At 36.8% G+C, this 20,294-nt stretch overlaps 1 protein-coding gene across 8 annotated transcripts in view; it reads right to left on the bottom strand.

Annotated features, from left to right (window-relative positions):
- LOC106670422 (protein couch potato) overlaps window positions 1-20,294 on the bottom strand; it is a 463,537-nt gene that overhangs the window by 257,650 nt on the left and 185,593 nt on the right. The gene's annotated exons all lie outside the window — the stretch shown is intronic.

Here is a 20,294-nt window from a genome sequence, read left to right as displayed (position 1 = left end):
GGCCCTGAAGATGATCTCAATAAAGATCGAAACGTTGGCACGATAAAGAAAATGTTTTTCTGAAACCTACATCACACCAGACCGCATCTCACGATTTCGGAATAATTATAGATTAACGGTCACTAATATCAACACAAAACTCAAAGGGTTAAAACTGAAATAAGTTACTATGGAAAGTAACATACAAAACAATGATTAAACGGGGGTTAAATAGACTGTTTGGAAGGAGAGAAGGTCATGTATAATTTTTTAAAAGAGGTAAGGGATGCGGCTTTGCGGACAGTAGAGAGAGGGAGTTCCAGAACTTTGGTGCTCGGACCAGGAAAGATCGTTAAAAGTGGCATGTTTTATGCCGGGGAAGGATTAGGTCACAGAGATGAACGGGCATTGCAGGAGTGGAAAAAGGACTGGAAAATGAAATGAGGACGATGGGTGGTAATGTCCTGGTAAAGAAAGGAACCAAAGAAATAGAGCCAGGATAGGTCCGAATACAGCAGTGACACCCTGGTCCTAATAAAGGTCCTCATTGCCAGGACCTCATTAATAGAAATTATGAATGATGGAGTGAGTGCGGTGTTTTTTTAAAAAGATAGTTCCTACTCACAGTAAAGTTTCTTTTAGTTTAGTTTTTTTTTTAAAGGAAAACTGTAAGTAGGAACTATATTTTTTTTAAAAGGATGGACCTCATTAATTTCCAAGGAAAATTCCATTGGTTGTGCCCGGATTCGAACCCAGAACCGCAAGCGTGGCAAATACGAATGTCCGAGCGACTAGGCCACCATTCATTTGACAGAATAGGTCGTGTTCATCGATGTTGTTGTTTTTATATGGGGAAAATTGTTTCATGGATGAAAGGATATTTTCTCAAATAATAGGATGAACGAGAGCTAAGGTTGCGCATTAGGCAATTCAGATTGCACACGAATCATAAAAAGTTATAAAACCTGTTCTTTCTTTATATACATATACAGAAAAATAAAATGATGGGGTTATACTTTCAGCTACCCCCTAGATTCAGATAAAAACGTCAAATAATATCGATTTGCCAGAGTGTATTTTTACTAGGTTATGATCATGATACATTTGTACATACTACGATTAATTATTTAACATAGAAGTAAAAACAAAAACAAAACAAAAAACATGCGAAACGTATATTTACCGTGACTTCGAATTAGGTTAATTGAAACTATCATGAAAAATAAATGAGCAACCGGGTTATGAGGGTTTTTCCAGAGCGAATAGTAATGGATTCATGATTATACTTAGTTTATAACTGGTAGGGATGCCCGAATGTCCTTTAAAAACGATGCTATACATTTACAGCTAATGTCATCGTAATTTTTATACAAGACCGAACGGAAAATATATCATATTTTATCCTAAGTAACTGTTATGAACGTAACCAAGGCGATATATTACCACGGGGTATTGCGGCTCCTAACTTCGGCTCTTATGGAAGGTGTTTTTTTGTTAAGAAAGTTCCCCTACGAAAAAGATAACTTTTTGGACCGGGGTTCCATTACAAATGACGAATTCGATGTGGAATTTTTTTAAACGTACTCCAATTTAAGCCATTTCAAATAGAATGCAGAACCCGATTTACCTGAAAACAACGTTAAGTAAAATAAGAACTATTTCTAATTATTTCATTTTTCAATCCATAAAAGAAAGATGATTATCATAAAAAAATTAGAAAAATAAATTAACGGTTGGTTTATGGACATGATTATTACCGGTGCTTAGTCAAACAATACATCCTGAAATATTAATAAACCGAAAACAAATTACAACATGATAACTATATTAAATTTTAATTGAAAATTAACTTTCGCAGTATGCCAAACTTCCTAGTCTGGTGGTGCTGGCAGTCCGGGGTTACATCTAGGTCTATCGGTCCTGCCGACCTCAGCCGATTCAGGGGCTATTGACAGATAATTAATTTTCCGAACGTACTTAATTTTTAAGCTAAACATAATTTTACTCTTTCACGCTCTCACAACACGCAAAGTAAACTAATCAATCTAGAGTCGATAGGTTAGCAACATATGCCGTCCCAAGCTAATAAATACCATAAATTTAATACACACAAAAACTGTAGATTAAATTCAACATTATCCTGTAAATGGCGACCCGAACACGAGGTAATGATGCTTGTTTTTGCCTTTGTTGAATGCTTTTGTTCAAATATAGTAATGGATAATCAAACGTGATTTCCGATTTCCTGTTTGCCAGGGGATTTTCATTAACGCCCTAGAAAATCGATCGCCAATAAATGCCAGGCCAAAACGATCGGGTACAATTAAGCTACAAATTATTACAGTTAAGAAAAAAGTCGCATGTCGTTTTTTGACGTTAGTTATCGTCTTGTTACTTTTTTCGAGCCTAGGGTGGTTGACTGTTACTTTTTATTGGTCCAGTCATTCTTTGCACTCGTCGGTCCTTTACCTTTTAATTTGTGTTATACTGTGTATATGAACTATTGTTAATTTGTTGGTATGTATGAATTTTTTAGTATTAAATGCTGTTTATATTTTATAAATTTTCGAGTATATTCACTTTTGTTGTCCTTTCAGTACGTTGTGTAGTACGTAGAGTCCGACTCGAGTTTACCACGCTTGCTTCCTAGGTTCGAAACCAGGCACTGCCCATGTCTTTTATTTGAGAATAGTACGAAATTAGTATTGTAAAGGGACCTTCGTCCGCAGCACCAAACGGGTAGTGGTTTCCTTAACGATAGGAATTACATTACATATTTTTTACTTTTGTTTTTTCGATTGTTCGCGATTGTTTCCTATTAAGTGATAGGCGTAATTCGATTTTCCGTCGTTGACCCTAAATTATCTGATCCTTTTTATCTGTTCTGTATTTTTCGTCCTGTCTGTCCGTATTTGTTTCCGTATTCGCACGTTAGGATGAATATTTCGATTTTTTCCTCTAGTTCGTCGGTCTTGTCAATGCAGTAGTTGTGATTGTTGTTTTCAGTGCTGTTTTATGTCTAATTTGTTGAATAAGGTAGTTTGTAAGGTGTTTCATCTTTCCATATATATATGTGAATATAGACCATGTAGGTTTTTTGTGATCTCGGTTTGTTTATTGTTTTGTAGATTGTGTTTGTATGCTATGGTTTGTATACTTTTTAATTAATTTTCGAACCTGTCTTTGTTGGTGGGTATTGATTTTAATCTCTTTGCCATGTATTTATACCTACTATCTGCCGGGGGGAGAGGTTTGTATGATTTTGTATGTTTTTGTAATTGATACGTCCCGGGTGTTTATACTATTATTTACTACAATTAATTAAGGTTTTTAGTTGAGATAAAAAAGTCAATGGCACGAGCGGGATTCGGACCCACGATCTTCGGCTAGATACGCCGTTGCTCTACCACTTGAGCTATCGTGACCTCGATCCACTCGGACACCGGAAATGGCAAAAAGGAGGGAAAACTCAAAAGGTGCGGTTGAGATGGGAAGTTGGTGTCCGAGTGGATCGAAGTCACGATAGCTCAAGTGGTAGAGCAGCGGCGTAACTATCCGAAGATCGTGGGTTCGAATCCCGCTCGTGCCATTGACTTTTTTATCTCAACTAAAAACCTTAATTAAATGTAATATATTAATTGGTCAAGCGGACCACGAAATTAGTGAATTTAACTATTATTTACTGATATTTGTGCGGTGAATTATACGTTTTTATGTAATGCGTTCAGGTCATAGGCAAACAAAGATGATAGGTAACTTTCAAATTATACACACAGCAGATTAAAGGATGAAATCTTACAATTTAATCCTGCCATGACTAAATTATTAGCATTTTTCATTTTTTTTGTTCCAATTATGGCTATCATAAACGCTGAATAGCAAGAAATAAAGAAACAAGGTCTGTCTAAACAAGCCCTAGGATTTTTGTTTTTTATAGTGGCCAAATGATGGTTTTTCATAAGTGCATTTCTCTTGTAATATTCGTCCAGACCTGATATTCATAATTATTTCAATATGGAAATCAAACGCAGTCATGAAAAGCAGTCTGTTCCGAATGAATCCTGCGATAATTTATCAAAAAGATTGATATCGTGTTTACTATCTCCAAATCCGTTGATAATCCCGAGGATTAAATTCTTATTTTTCTAAAGCGTCGAAATTTATAAAGTGTCATCCCGGGATTACGCCCAATTGTAAAATATTTGCTCTTTACAGTATTTTTGCACGATTAAACATCAAACGGCTAGAAAGAAAAACATATATTTATGATAATTCCATTTTATAAATTTCTTATATCTGTATCTCTGTATTAAAAAATTTAATGTACTATTTTTTTTATCTTGCATCAATATAAGAACTTGCGTAGAAAAATACAATTCCATTATTATTGAACGATACTGTAATGTTATAATTCAAATATATCTGTATTTGAAATATTATTTTGAATCGATTTATTAACTCTCTAGATATTGGTTTTAGAGATTAAAAAGCTCGAAACTTTACATGTTAGGTTAGGCTGATTTATCCCGACAGAACTGTTGTGCGGGATTTGTATATAGTCTTGGTTTCCAAGGGGTAACATATCAGGACTTGTCTTAGTGGCGGGACCGCAGAACCACTTCTCCAGGAAAGGGCATTAGTCAACCCCTAGCCACGATTATAAACCCTCCTTGAGCCGACCGTATTTCAAACCGGGTGGACGCTTCGAACCGTTCGTCCGTGAGATACTCTTTATCATAAATAGCAGAAGGGTCTGTTTGCTTTCACCCTTTTAAACCTGTGTCCCTTCGGCAAATCAAATCGGGCCAACACGTCGCAAGGTTTTTTCTATTTGGCTTTGTTTGACCAAACCCTGTACTTTTCCTTAAAAATGTTATTACCAGAACAGGAGATTTTAAGAATTACACTATTTATAAAAATTATGAGTACATAGTAATCAAACCTTCACTGAAATATAAAGACAAACAAAACCAAAAAGTTATTCTTCATATTCGGAAAACTCACGGGATTTAAAGCTTTCAGTTTATTTTATATTATTTAGCTGTTATAATGTCATTACTAATATTTAAATGACGTTTGACGGGGGGCAGATTTGGAACTAAAACCTCAGTTACTTCCAGCTTTCGAGGAATATACCCATTACCCGAATAATTGGATAATCGAGTGCTTTTACTGACTGTCTTTTAATATACAGTTGCAATATTGAAAACTGTACGAACACTAACTTTAATTTGAAACTATTAATTTTACGACAGTGCAGTTAATAGGAGAGCTTTTGATTCGTTTTAGGGGTCACACCTCTGCCGCGTTGGTGGAGTTAAAGTTTGGTGGTTGCCGACAATTTCATTTTAATATCAGACTTCTCGTCAATCATCAAAGCTGGATATCAGATATAAGCAGGAATAGACAGAAATTACTTAAATATAGGCTAATCTGAATCGTTAATTTTTTTCCTCCTCAAGAATGGCTTCCCTGGATACGGTAGTCTTTTGCTAGCTATTGCTGTATTTCTGTCTCCTCGACCTACTCGACATCGGTCATCTGTCTATAAGATGAATTCTCTTGCTCGTATCGTATCTTTTAGATTGGCATGAGGAAACCTACATTTGAGCCAAGGCCCCATTTGTATTCGGTATGTTTAGTTAGTTAGTAGTGATTTACATATTTGATGTCGTCAATATCGTGGTTCTATATAGAGAGCAGTAGTATGACACTCTCAGGAATTGCGTGAGGTAATAGACCAGTTAAGTTTGCAAGTTAAAAAAGCAAAAATGGAGTATGTACTGGAACCCCAATAGATTGGCGACAAAGGGTATATCCAAAAGAAAATTTTAATTTTTTAGAGAAAAAACAGATGTTGGCTATCTAGACTCGTAGTAAAAAACGGTTTACAACAATTTGTATTTGTTTAAGTTTTTTGCCTTAGAATAAGTAAGAATTTTAATTTTAAACTCTCTGACCATTTTGAGACTCCCTGCTCAAAAATGAGCGAAGAACAACGAAAAACGGATTGTGAAGTTTAAAGGAACACAACTTTCCAGATGAGTACAGGGTTTTTGGCAAAAACTCAAAACTATTTGTATGTACCAAGTTTATAGATTGGCCGAAATATTCCAATATTCAAAGATTACAAATTTTTTCAATCCAAACTTTTAATACTGTTCGTTTCTCCTTTTCTTACTTAAACAATAACACTCTTCACCGAGATTTTCACAAGCCGATTGTTTTTTCAACCGTCAAAACATATCAGAGAAATTTTCACAGTAAATTACAAGATCGTACTAAGACTCAAATACGATTACTCCATTCTCTACAATTTCCACGCAGGAGACTGAAAAGAATATGGATTAGAGACCTCGAATGATTAATATCATATTACTAATCTAGAGCAACTACCAATGGCTTTCTCTGCAACGCCCATAATGTCACAATCACAAATTGAAATTCAATTTGATGGTTGTATATAATACATGCATATAACAGATGAAAATACATGAAGTAAAAAAACAATAAATAAAAAAATATTTAGGAACAGCAATTAACGTCGACAATAAAATTTCGCAGAAGATTGGTGGAATTTATTGCGGGCTTTAGGTTTTATGTACCCCTACATGTTCTTTTCATAAACAAGTCTATACCCAAAGAACTGAAGAATAGGGTTTACAAGTCAGTACTGAGGCCTATAGTGCTTTACGCCTCAGATCATTGTGTGCTTACTAAAAAGGAGGAATTGCTGAAGAAAAATCGTTGGCCCGGACAAAATGACAGGAGAAAAAAGATGAATGCAAAACTAGGACGCATAAACAAGGAGCAGTTTCTGTGGCTGTAATAAAGCCTGGAAGGCTACGATTGCTGGGAAATGTAACCAGAAAGGAGAGAAAAGTTTTCAAAAAAGAAAGAAAAACTGATGCAGAGACTTCGAAGTGGCGTCTTAATGGAAGGCCTAGGCTGAAATGGGCCATCGTGGGGGGCCTCAGAAATTTAAGGGGCAGGAAGTAGAGAGTAAAAAAAAAGAACAGAATGGCAGTTTATTGCCAGGGAAGACTTTTCATGATCCGCAGAACTAAGAACAGAAAAGGTTTTGAAACTGCACTTAAAGGAACAATCGCCTGGGTTTTAGGTGGGCTTCTAATGTATACATTTGTTGAGAATTACAGTTTTTGGTTATGCTGTTAAATATATAATTAGGGTAATTTATTCGTGTGAGAGAACATATAATTGGACCCGCCACGTTCCACATATTTGATGAATGTGTAACCTTGGTTCAATATAGAGAGCAGGTAGGTCTCACACTATTTGGAAACTATACTTGAGCAATGCTCGTGGGTCTACTGAGGTGTCATGTATGTTATACGCGTAAACACACATTATTGATTTGGATTAAGAATCCTGGCAAGTTAGCTAATTAGGATAGGAGTCTTAAAGTTTCCTCGATCCTCGGTGAGGCGCCCAAAGATAAAATCTGTTCTGATTCGGTCAATTTGTCTCGACCCGAAAAAGCAAGAACCCTCACGACAGTTACTTATCGGCGATCGGTTTTCTTCAAGGCGTTAATAAAAAAAAATCCTGCCAAACAGGAAAACTGGAATCACGACTCATTATCCATTACACGATCAAGGATTTACTTAACTTCATCCATTATCCCTGGCTTAAACACAACATAGTCTGTTTCACAAAGGGCTAACGAACGGATTTGGCCCTCCAGAGACTGGATAATGATCTCGGTCGCCATGGCCCGAAATCGGATAGTATCAACCCGAGCAAGCTAATGAACAATCAGGTGAAGGCAAACCGATTAGTTTGGCAGTGATGAGAAACTGTGAAGAAGCAAAGAGCCTCTTTTATATTTGAGTCGAAAAAGTACGAGCAATTGTAAGAAGCCTTTACCCTGAATGTAAGCGCCCGTCTCGCCCTACTAAAATGGATGCAGCCAATTTTAATCATAAAACAAGCATTAACAAAATTAGATTTTTCAACATTGTCTTAAATTATTGAGAATTTACTGACGAAACGCGTAACAAATTGCGAACTTCAGGTGAGGCACTGTGGAACAAGCCAAGGTGTTAGTAAAACAAACCTAAAATTTTCGTACTATATCCTTTCGAAATATTGTTTGGACACTTTTCAATAGCAAGTTTTTATATTATACTAAAGTATATCGCTGATACACCATGACGACAGTACAGGTTCACAGCTTTTCGATCAAAAATCAATGAGCAGGATAAATAATTTAATATTACATCGGTAATTGTATTATAAACCAAATTAAAAAGCATAAAATTTAAACGGGAACATGCTCCTCAGTCGAACCGCGCGCTGGATCTTTTTATGCAGAGAAATGTTGGACGATGTGTTACACTTAATAGAATCTTGTCCTGCCTTGGCTCCTAACAGAGATCTTTTTTGGAGGACGTTTCATGTTCTGTGTTTTTTTCTGAGTGCGTGTATTTATTAGTGTGAATGGCGAGAGGCGACCTCCAACAGTGTGTGTTTTGGGTCGATGGCGGAATATTTATGAAAGTACTTCATTGACCTTAATTTATATTATTGCATGGGTTGGTGGTTGAAATGACCTAGCCCCTGGAGCCTATCCCGTAGGTTGGGAAGCTGGGAAGCTAGCTAGAATCTTGAACAAATGAACTAACCCCAGCCACATAAATGGGTAGGAAAACCACTAGGGTCACCACATCGGAGAGACAACTCTTCAGGATGAATATCCATAAAATTTAGAAAGAACATGAGTGAAACGCAAACCAAGAAGAGTGGATGGACCCAAGTGATCTAGGGTAGATCATTTCTACATGAGTTCACCGATTAGCCAGCTCACCACCAACTTTAACTATTATTAAATAACATTTCAACTTGACGTTATGTCGTATAAGGTCAATGGAATATTGAGTACAACGCTGGCTAAGCTTAATGAGTGCAATGTACATTCGTTTGAATGTATTTATTTGTGTGATTGTATTATGGATGGTAGTTTTAGGCTAGATTATGTTTTGCATGGGGTGGTGAATGAAATGACCTAACCCCTGGAGGCTATCCCGTAGATTGGGAAGCGAGGATCTCCTGAACATCATGCACAAATGAACTAACCCCAGCCACATAACTGGGTTGGTTAACCACTAGGGTCACCACATCGTAGTGACGACTCTTCAGGGTGAATATCCATCTCCTGAGCATGTTGCACAAATTAATTAACCCCAGCCACATATCTGGGTAGGTTAACCACTAGGGTCACCACATCGTAGTGACAACTCTTCAGGGTGAATGTCCATCCCCTGAGCATCTTCCACAAATGAACTAACCCCAGCAACATAACTGGCTAGGTTAACACTAGGGTCACCACATCGTAGTGACGACTCTTCAGCGTGAATGTCCATCTCCTGAGCATCTTCCACAAATGAACTAACCCCAGCCACATAACTGGGTTGGTTAACCACTAGGGTCACCACATCGTAGTGACGACTCTTCAGGGTGAATGTCCATCTCCTGAGCATGTTGCACAAATGAATTAACCCCAGCCACATAACTGGGTAGGTTAACCACTAGAGTCACCACATCGTAGTGACAACTCTTCAGGCTGAATGTCCATCTCCTGAGCATCTTCCAGAAATGAACTAACCCCAGCCACATAACTGGGTAGGTTAACCACTAGGGTCACCACATCGTAGTGACAACTCTTCTGGGTGAATGTCCATCTCGTGAGTATCTTCCAGAAATGAACTAACCCCACCCATATAACTGGGTAGGTTAACCACTAGGGTCACCACATTGTAGTGACAACTCTTCAGAGTGAATGTCCATAAAATTTAGAAAGAGTGAAACGCAAACCAAGAAGAGTGGATGGACCGAAGTGATCTAGTGTAGACCATTTCTACATGAGCTCACCGACTTGGCCAGCCCACCAATTTTAACTATTATTCAATAAAATTTCAACTTGACGTTAATAAATAACTAATATTTACGTTGTATTCAGCGTTAAATTCATTGCAATGCTCTTGGATATACAATGCTTTTGGTGATTCCATTTGGCATATGCATATACAAACACACAATATCCCTTGGTTTCCTGCAGCATGAAGATACAATTGTCCATGACATTATGGATTATTGAAATTCAATCCACATAATTGCAATGATTGACCTTGGGATTTGTTTATCATTGCGCAAAAGCCAAAATTGGAACTTGCAATCGTTTAAATTGGGAAGGCACTTCTGTTGGTAGCAATGGTATTTGTTGCATTAACACATCCTCTACTTTGAATTTTAGTAAGAAAATTAATATCAAACTAATTATTTTGTTTGTAATACTGTTATTGTAATGAAGGCCCCGTCCATTCCACATGAGGAGGTCTATGCATGTTTTGCAATTAAATCTCAAATGTTTTGGTCTGCCGTGCAAACAGCACTGCATGGCCAGTCATCGGATCCAAATAATTGCCCTCATAATTATTTATCTGATTAAAAGTAATCGGCAGGGGTCGTCGTCCTTCTCGCCAGGAAACAGTGGACCATGGCAAGGCGTAGGAACCGAAAACCATGAAAGAAATGAGATTGACCCAACTGGAAAAATAACTAAAACCTCAATACCTTCTTCATTTATGAATCAAGTGTAGTTTTACTAATACACGATTAATGAACCCTGTCAGTTTTAATTGTATTATAGATGCAATAGATACTGCTGAAATTTGATTTCTTTGCCCATCATCAGGTTAGATCATCTTTCTTGGATAAAAAATCCACCAATTGTTTGGTATGTCAGTTCATTCATTAACAAAGTAACTCTTAATCGAGAAATCCATTTTCTATACATTATAGATTCATTTGTATTTTTATCAATTTCTTGTTTACAACCTTCATTGTATCAATAGTAATTTTAACAATATGAAATGGATAAATCGATGATCGATAAAATGATAGTTTAACATTATCGATCTGACCCAACATTGCAACCAACCGGATAAATGTATTACATATGCAATTACATGGGTGTGGGTTGCAATTGGTGTGGCTAATGCAGCTAACGTAAACACTCATCCATCATACGCATTAGCTCTGCAGATGATGTATTTCGTCCTATTTGGTTATTGTACATAATACATAACTATTTATATTTTAAGTTTGTCTTCTATTTGGTCATTTATACTAATGATAGAAATAAAGGAATTTTTTAAATGGGCTGGTTTTCCCACAGTGACCATCGTCAGCAAAATTTAAATTTTTCCGTATATAATTTAACTAAAATGCACACTATTTAGTGTAGAGAAAATTTGAAATGAATAATGGCAAGGATGGTAAACAACAAACCTTCTTCTTTCCTAGTTCAGATGACGTTTAGTTTATATCTTTGATTTTTCACATTTATTTTTTTCATTTTCATTACGTATGTTTTCGAAACACCTTTAGGTTAAAAAAACAAAGAAAACCCTTCTGGGCAAATCAGAGGGAATGATTGGGGGTCTCCGACAGTATTGTATCTCCTACTTTAAATCGATATGGGGAAACTAGTTCTGTTACTCGAAGGCCGGTAAATGGATCAGAAGATGGTAGAGGGTACGCTGACAAAAAAATCCTCATAAGGTCGGATAGCCAAGCAGCTAGTAAAACATTATCATGAAAAAAATCACATCAAAATTAGCCATTGAATGCATCCAAAACCTGGGCAAACTAAACAATTTGCACACTTTTGCAATTCATGTCGAGAGACGTGGTTGTAGAACTCTTTCAACCTGATGATGAGCTAAGAGCTCGAAATCCGGATCGTTGCAAAACAACTTACTGCGAGTAGCATCTATCTTTTTAAAAAAAAAGGATTGAACAACCTGATGGTATCTTGGCTTATAGGACTGAAAGGAATGTGAAGAAAAGACAGATAAACTGTTTGGGACTGGGCACTTTACGCGTACAATAAATATTTACGGAAAAATTGGTCTACCAAATTGCTTCTAAACGAAAGATGAAAACCCATATCAAATCCAGCACAAATCCACATCTACAGGTGAATTTTGCAAATCGTACAAGAAAGAAAATTATCCATTCTGAAAGAAAGCCGAATGAATATTTACGGATTGATATACCACAGTTATAATTACACATACTTTCATGGTTGAAAACAATTAGCTTTTTCCCCTTTTACTAAAACGTTTCTAATGAAATGTTTCGATTAAATTATAGTAATTAATCGGTAAACAGTTATCGACACGTTTAACATTTTAAACGGTTTCAAAGGGTAGGGAGGATTGGGGATAGAGCTTCGTTTGATCGGCAGGGTAAATTAGGTATACAACTCAGAATTGAGATATGAAGCTAACATGCAACTCATTTCAACTTGTTATGCTTTGTGTTCGACGCAAACACAGCCTCGGGCATATCGTATTAACCCGAATCACAAGCACACTCACAATCAGACTCATAAATTAAACAATTGAAAACCGACTCAGTCCATTTATCTATTTATCTTTTCCGCTCTCTCCGCACTCCGCACTCTCTACCACTCTCCCTCTCACACCGTCATTCTCACTCCCTCTCTCACACCCTCTCTCTTCCTCTCTATCTATCTATCTCTCATCCTCACTCACTGTCTCTCCATCTATCTATCTCCCTCGGTCGCTCTCGCTCTCTCTCTCTCTATCACATTCTCTGTTTATCTATCTCTCTTCCTCACCTACTGACTCTCTCCCACTCTCTCTCTCTCTCTCTCTCTCTCTCTCTCTCTCTCTCTTTCTCTCTCTATCACATTCTCTGTTTATCTATCTCTCTTCCTCACCTACTGACTCTCTCCCACTCTCTCTCTCTCTCTCTCTCTCTCTCTCACTCTCTCTCTCTCTCTCACCCACTCACTCTCTCTCTCACATTCTTTGTTTATCTATCTCTCTTCCTCACCTACTGACTCTCTCCCCCTCTCACTCTCATTCTCTCTCTCTCTCTCCCTCTCACTCTCTCTCGCCCCCCTCTCCCCCTCTCACTCTCTCTCACCCTCCCTCTCTCCCTCTCTCTCTCTCTCTCTCTCTCTCTCTCTCTCTCTCTCCCACTCACTCTCTCTCGCATTCTCTATTTATCTATCTCTCTTCCTCACCTACTGACTCTCTCCCACTCTCTCTTTCTCTTTCTCTCTCTCTCTCACTCTCTCTCTCTCTCTCACCCACTCACTCTCTCTCTCACATTCTTTGTTTATCTATCTCTCTTCCTCACCTACTGACTCTCTCCCCCTCTCACTCTCATTCTCTCTCTCTCTCTCCCTCTCACTCTCTCTCGCCCCCCTCTCCCCCTCTCACTCTCTCTCACCCTCCCTCTCTCCCTCTCACCCACTCTCTCTCACTCGCCCTCTCTCTCTCTCTCTATCTATCTAACTTTCTATCCCTCCATCTATCTATCCATCCATCTATCGATCCATCCATCTATCTATCTATACATCTATCTATCTTCATCTATTTTCCATCTCTCTCACTCGCTCTCCCTCACTCACACTCACTCTCTCTCACTCTTTCTTTAGTTTTCTCGCTTTCCTCCCTCCTTTTTTTCTATTAATTTATTCTAGTACTATTCTAGGTCTGGTTTTTATAGTGACCATGAAATTAAGTCATTTTATTTCATTTAGGAAGGAGAACATTTTTCATTATTTCTTGTGAATTTACATGTACGGTTCATTTCTGAAGAAATGCTGTATGCGACCTTAAAGCTGTTTGTTATATTTCTTGTGTTTCCAAACAGAAAACGAGACTGATAAGGAGGGGGCTGATGCCCCCGAAATCGATATCAATAAAAAGAAAATGTGTTTGATAATTGTCTAGTTCCTGAAAAGAAACACAAGAAATATAAAAAGTCAAAACCGAAAAAGAAGAGTAAAAATATATTACGTTACTCCATACATGTATAGCGGTAATAAATGACCTATTTAATTACTTCAATTCATTATATTTCTCATAGTTCGAATCTCGCTCGTGGCACTAACTTTTTCATCTCAACCCTTAGATAAGAAATATGACTAAATTGAAATATATTAACTGTTGCTTATTTTATTAGAAACTATATCCGAACTGTCGGGAAGTTTGTTGCGACTAACATCTAATAGATAATTCTCCCCCATTCACGGGACACGAGTTTGTAGGCATTCTGCATTCTTCCCAGGTCTGGCGTTTCGCAATAAAAATGAGTGGAGCGGACAAGTTGTTATTTATATTGTACGACCTGGACTCAGCCCAGTCGGCAGTGATTGACCCGGCCACAAATCAAATATCCATTCAACCTTTTATGAAAGAATGATACATCATTGTCAAAATGGAGGGGTTGAAACAATGTGGGCGGTGCAAAATTAAAAAACCGCTTTGCCTGGGCTATTAAGTGACAGGTTTATTTTTTCCACCCCGCAATCGACGGACTGTTATATTAGTGATATTTTTTACCAAAATTATTTATTTTACCATCGTTGTTTCTTGTCTTTCCAATTGCGAATCAATATCACCAAGGAGATTTCAGTAGACCAATTATCCCAAAAATCCAAGAACTTATAGAAAACGAGACCGCAACATCTGGGCGTATGTCGCACGTAAAGTTGTGTGTTTGTAGAAACATGGAAAATTTAGCCTTAAAATAATTTTTATGTAAAATTAATATAATAACCCACATTTTTTCGTTGTTTTTTAAGAAACAAATACAATTGTGACACCAGCACAATTTATTAACCACGTAAATAATTGGCAAATGTGTGGACATTGGTAGTTATATCAGTGGAAACCCGTTTCTATAGTGGTATATTCCCACCATCTTCAAATAATCATTAATGAAAGGTCACTAAACACCACACATTTTTTATAAATTTTTCGTAATTCTCAATGTATGTATATAAATTTTTTAAAATTTCATAATTCAACTATGAGACCTTTCATTCGTCGTTCGAAATTCGTAAAGGTCACCAAATCGCCCTTCCACTAGTCACACGATCGAAGAGGACGGAGAGGCACATTTTTATTTCAAAAAAATAAATAAATAAATAAAAAATGTGTATACTATTAAATTCACTAATTTCTTGGTGCGTTTGACCAATTAATATATTACAATTAATCAAGGTTTTTAGTTGAGATAAAAAAAGTCAATGGCACGAGCGGGATTCGAACTCACGCTCAAGTGGTAGAGCAGCGGCGTATCAAGCCGAAGATCGTGAGTTCGAATCCCGCTCGGGCCATTGACTTTTTTATCACAACTAAAAACCTTGATTAATTGTAATGTGTATACTATTTTAAAAGACTACAAATTATTGTCTCGTGTTGTTCGTATATTGGCTTCCATTAAAAAGGTTTTTTTTTTATTACGTATATTTTCATTACGTATTTTTTTACGTATAAATTTTTCGTGAAACGCGTGTCCGGGCATAAAAAAATTAAAACTGATAAAAACTACCTATTACATTTCACTAGTTTTCGTGGTCCACTTGACCGATCCACTCACTATCTACTACTTTAAATGTTACTTGTTGTATGAATAAAAGGATACACATTCGTGTTTTTTCTGCTTTTATGAGACGATACTAACAAAATCACTAATTTTCGGAATATTCGGACTTTCGATCATCCGGACAAGTCCGGATAAACGATTTCTACTGTATTATACTACTGGAAAAAAAATTGAAAAAAAAAATCGACGATGTAAAAACGAATATTAAATGCAAACATGAATTTAAAAACACGGAATATCAACTACTGTGGAATCGATCTTACAAAATAGTGTAGTTTTATTACAGGAGAGGATAATGTCTTTTTGGTGCCAATCTATTTATGTTGTGTTAAAGATGATCTTGACCCAGGAAGAACAATATTTCTGTTCTACCGATGTAGGAATAAACAAACATTGCCTCGCTTCATTCCTTTTAGGGCATGCGTATTTTACCTATCCTGTATTTGAGGGGTAAATGTTACGTTTGTATATGTAAAAAAAATCTTGAAGTTAGAGGGACGTCTGTCACGCTCACGCACAGTTTCCTTTGGTCAAAAACTTTGTGGTACCTTGAAGTGAATGAGAATTGACTTTAGAGGGAGAAACAACATCTGCTCTGTAACTTTTGCAAATAAATTGTAGCTGTTTTGTTTTCCATAACTAAGTTAAAGTTGTTCCTACAACTGCAACTAGAGACTAATAGAGCTGAGATTGCGGAGAACTGTGCAGCTATTATAGGGACTTCAGACAAGGCATCAGATTCGTTACCAGTAAACGTTATATTTTCTCTATTAACATTAAATGTATAACATCGATTTTCCCCAAGTGTAGAGCAGTTTGTTTCTGCATTTGTTGATGCCATATTCTTAAAACTCACCAAATGTATCGAATGAGGAAAATTATAGAAAGCCCGATAACAATTCAGCATTGGTTTTTATTAAATTTACTAATTTCGTGGTACGCTTGACCAATTAATATATTACAATTAATTACGGTTTTTAGTTGAGATAAAAAAGTCAATGGCTCGAGCAGGATGCGAACCCACTATCTTCGGCTTGATACGCCGCTGCTCCACCACTTGAGCTATCGTGACCTCGATCCACTCGGACACTAACTTCCCATCTCAACCCCACCTTTTGAATTTTGAAAAATGGCAAAAAGGAGGGAAAACTCAAAAGGTGGGGTAGAGATGAGAAGCTCAAGTGGTAGAGCAGCGGCGTATCTAGCCGAAGATCGTGGGTTCGAATCCCACTCGTGCCATTGACTTTTTTTTATCTCAACTAAAAACCTTAATTAATTGGTTTTTATTCTGAACACATGGCCAGAGAAGGATCTGCAAGGCCGTATGTACCTCTTGAATTTATTCGCGGAATAACATAAAACAACATTCCAAAAACGACAAAAGGATAGACTCTAGGGGTACTAGTCCCAGTAGGCTTATGCTGAAATACCTAAACTCACCTAAAAATAACGCACTCACCACTACAGTTACAGAGGGCTAAGCTCACAGATATGATACAACTATTATTAACCGGTCACCAGGATCTGAGAAAGTATCTACATAACTTGGGCATATTCAACGGTGATCGCATTTACAGGCTATGCAATGATGTAGAACAAACAGCCACACATATCATCTTCGAATGCGCAGCAACTGCTCAATGAAGGCAACCTGCGATTCAAAGGAAACACAGGGGAAAAATTGCAGCAACGACAGTCAATGACGTAGTTCGCTAAAAGAGGGCTCGAATCGACAAAAACTAAGTTAATAGGGAAGTACAATAAGCAAGAAAGCTGCAATGCAAGGGAATATAAGACCCCCACTTCCTACTCTCCTTTCACCTTCATCATTATCTGCTAAACATAATTCTATACATTTACATTTACAGCTATTTTCACATCCGGCCACTGTCGTATTCAGTTACAATAGTAACCTTCCTCCTGGTAATACAGACGTCGAGAAGTATGTGGGATTTGATCGACCGAGGTATGATGGAATTTGGTAGGAATTCTCAGAGTACACTATTAAAATGGTTGCTGTTCGGACGGGTGCCCCATCCCCCCAAGAAGATTCTTCGTTTAGGAGAAGGGGAGCGGAAAAAGTGCCTTATCCAGGAAGTGTCGATCCCTCCGAGCACTTCCGCTCGGGGACATCGTCCATTGTCCGGTTCGATACACGATCCAGGATTTTTTCTCGTCCAGGAAGGAAACCCCGTGTTGAATATGTGTAATTAATTCCTATAAAAACGGACGGTTCGGCGAGCCGCCTGGTCAGAAATCGGCCGGAGGTTCATAACAGCGCGTGTTGAATAATGAAAGTAATAACGGGGCCTAACAAGGCTTTCTAATATAAGGTGTAATAGTTTACAAAATATAGCGTTATTCCGTCCCCGTAGTTAGGAGGGGGTGGATTTTGCTCGTAACTTCTCAAGTAATTACCCACACGTTTGTCCTAAGTAACGAAGTTTCAAGGGAAGAATGGTCGAGCCAAATTATCAAAGAAAAACGTCGTAAATAAGTCTTTCTCCACAAGCACGCGGCCAAATACAATTCCTCAATTAGTTTTCAATGACATCAGGCTTTTGCGATACTAAATTAGCATCAAAACAATATTAAAATTTAAAAAAATTCATTTAATTAAGGAAACAGTAACAATTAAAAGTAATCCTTACAATTAATTAAGGTTTTTTGTAATCCTTACATTTAGTGGTCTATTGACCAAATCACATACTTCAATTAATTAATCTTTTTACGTAAGATTTTGATTGAAATGAAAAATTTAGTGTCACGAGCGGGATTCGAACCCACGACCTTCGGCTCATTACCCTGCTGCTCTAACCACTTGAGCTAAAGTGACCTATTTGGTCAGAGCAGCAACGTATTGAGCCGAAGGTCGTGGGTTCGAATCCCGCTCGTGACACTAAATTTTTCATTTCAACAAAACCTTACGTAAAAAGATTAAAAGTAATGTACATATCTTCCCAAAATCTGAAACGAACAAATTACTGTTCAAGAGAGTATTGTAGATAAAACGTTTTACTTACAGCGTAATATTTTAAATTTAAGTCATTAAGATTTCCTGGCAAAATTGCTTCACGACAAAGTTTTACAATATGATAACTACTTTAGCAGTGGTAACTTTGCTGGTTACTTGTAACTCTACTTGTTGTAGCTGAAGATGAAATTTAATTCCTCCATTTAGCTATGTATTTTCAATTCTTATTGTTTACAAATGTATGCTTGTATTTAGAAAATTAAGTCATATAAACGATTTTAGATATACCAAACAAATCCTGTTGCTTAGAAAAGTAAATATAAAGCTCAAGATCTGTCTTTCTGTGATAAAAATAAAATTTATGATTAAATGAGGAAGAGCTACTTTCTATGGGAGTGTTGATAAGATATGATGTGTTTAAAGGCGTATAGTGTAAAAAAATTTTATTACTATTATCAGTTTTTAATGGTTCTATCTGGTCTTTGCACGAGGTCCTTTTTAAATCTGAAAATCCTCCAAGCTCTTTCGCCTATTGTATATGAACTACCACTAAATTTCCTTCTCGTCATAATCGTAACAGTTTTTACTCAAAATTGCTACGATGGAGGTAGAAAAGGGGTGTGAATAAAATCATAGGTTCTTGTCACCTTCCCACAATGGCGAAGGGGTGAATTAATCGACTTAAAGGGAACAGCCGCAGTCCCATTACAACTTCCTAATTACCACGTTAATTAATGGGAAACACACGTTTGAAAAGGGAAGAAAAAAAACAAAGGAAAACTCGTTTTACGACTTCCCCCTTTTAAACGACCCTTCCTATGACGACCGAAACGGTGACAAGGTTAGATAAACAAGTTAGTTTAACTCTTTTTATTCAAGTTCCTTTCTAAGTTTTTTGTAAACTTTGTTTTTTTTCTAGTTTGTACCACGTAAAAATAATATATGTCAAAAACAGACCACGGATCACAGTAGACTGCACCTATGATGACATCACATTTCAGGATATTCATCATATTTTATACTTTTGGCTCAAATTGGACCCAATTAGGCAGAATTTAATTAAAAGAATCCTAAAAGGACAAGCATGGCCCATACCAAAGTGGCTTGCTCAACAACGATTTCAGAAAAAATGTATATATAAATATTCTGTAAATGTACATACATAAATATGTTCAAATAAAAATAATATATGTACCACGTAAAAATAATATATGTCAAAAACAGACCACGGATCACAGTAGACTGCACCTATGATGACATCACATTTCAGGATATTCATCATATTTTATACGTTTGGCTCAAATTCGACCCAATTAGGCAGAGTTTAATTAAAGGAATCCTAAAAGGACAAACGTGCTTGCTCAAAGACGATTTCAGAAACAACGTATGTATAAATATTCTTTAAACGTACATACATAAATATTTCAAATAAAAATAATATCTGTGCATCGTGTTTTAAGGGCCATTGAAATTTACACAAATATTTTTCTTTTAATTTGTGTATATAATGAAATTTAGACATTTCAATCGATGTACTACATTTAGCAACATCTATAATAAATTCTTCGATTAATGGGTCGAGAAAATAAAGCCGAATTCTGTATATGGGAGGTCAGGACATCAATGTGTTTGTTGACTTTACTAGAAAATATTTACCAGTTCAACTTTTGTACAAAAATGAAGTCACACGTATTCACTGTTTTCCAAATAAATATTTTCAATGAAAAAGTATTGTACAAATAAATAGCTTTCTAGTATTGGAGACTAAGTTTGATGCCTCCTCCCCTCGGTAATCACATTATGGATTTACTGCCCCCCTCCCAATAAGACTGAGAAAATCATATTTTTAATTAAAATTGCCCGATTACTCGATTGCCTTCATCACGTT

Source organism: Cimex lectularius, unplaced genomic scaffold (genome assembly GCF_000648675.2).
Source record: "Cimex lectularius strain Harlan isolate CLEC.00 unplaced genomic scaffold, Clec_2.1 scaffold103, whole genome shotgun sequence".
Classification (NCBI taxonomy): Eukaryota; Metazoa; Arthropoda; class Insecta; order Hemiptera; family Cimicidae; genus Cimex; species Cimex lectularius.
This window is presented reverse-complemented; position numbering and strand designations above follow the sequence as displayed.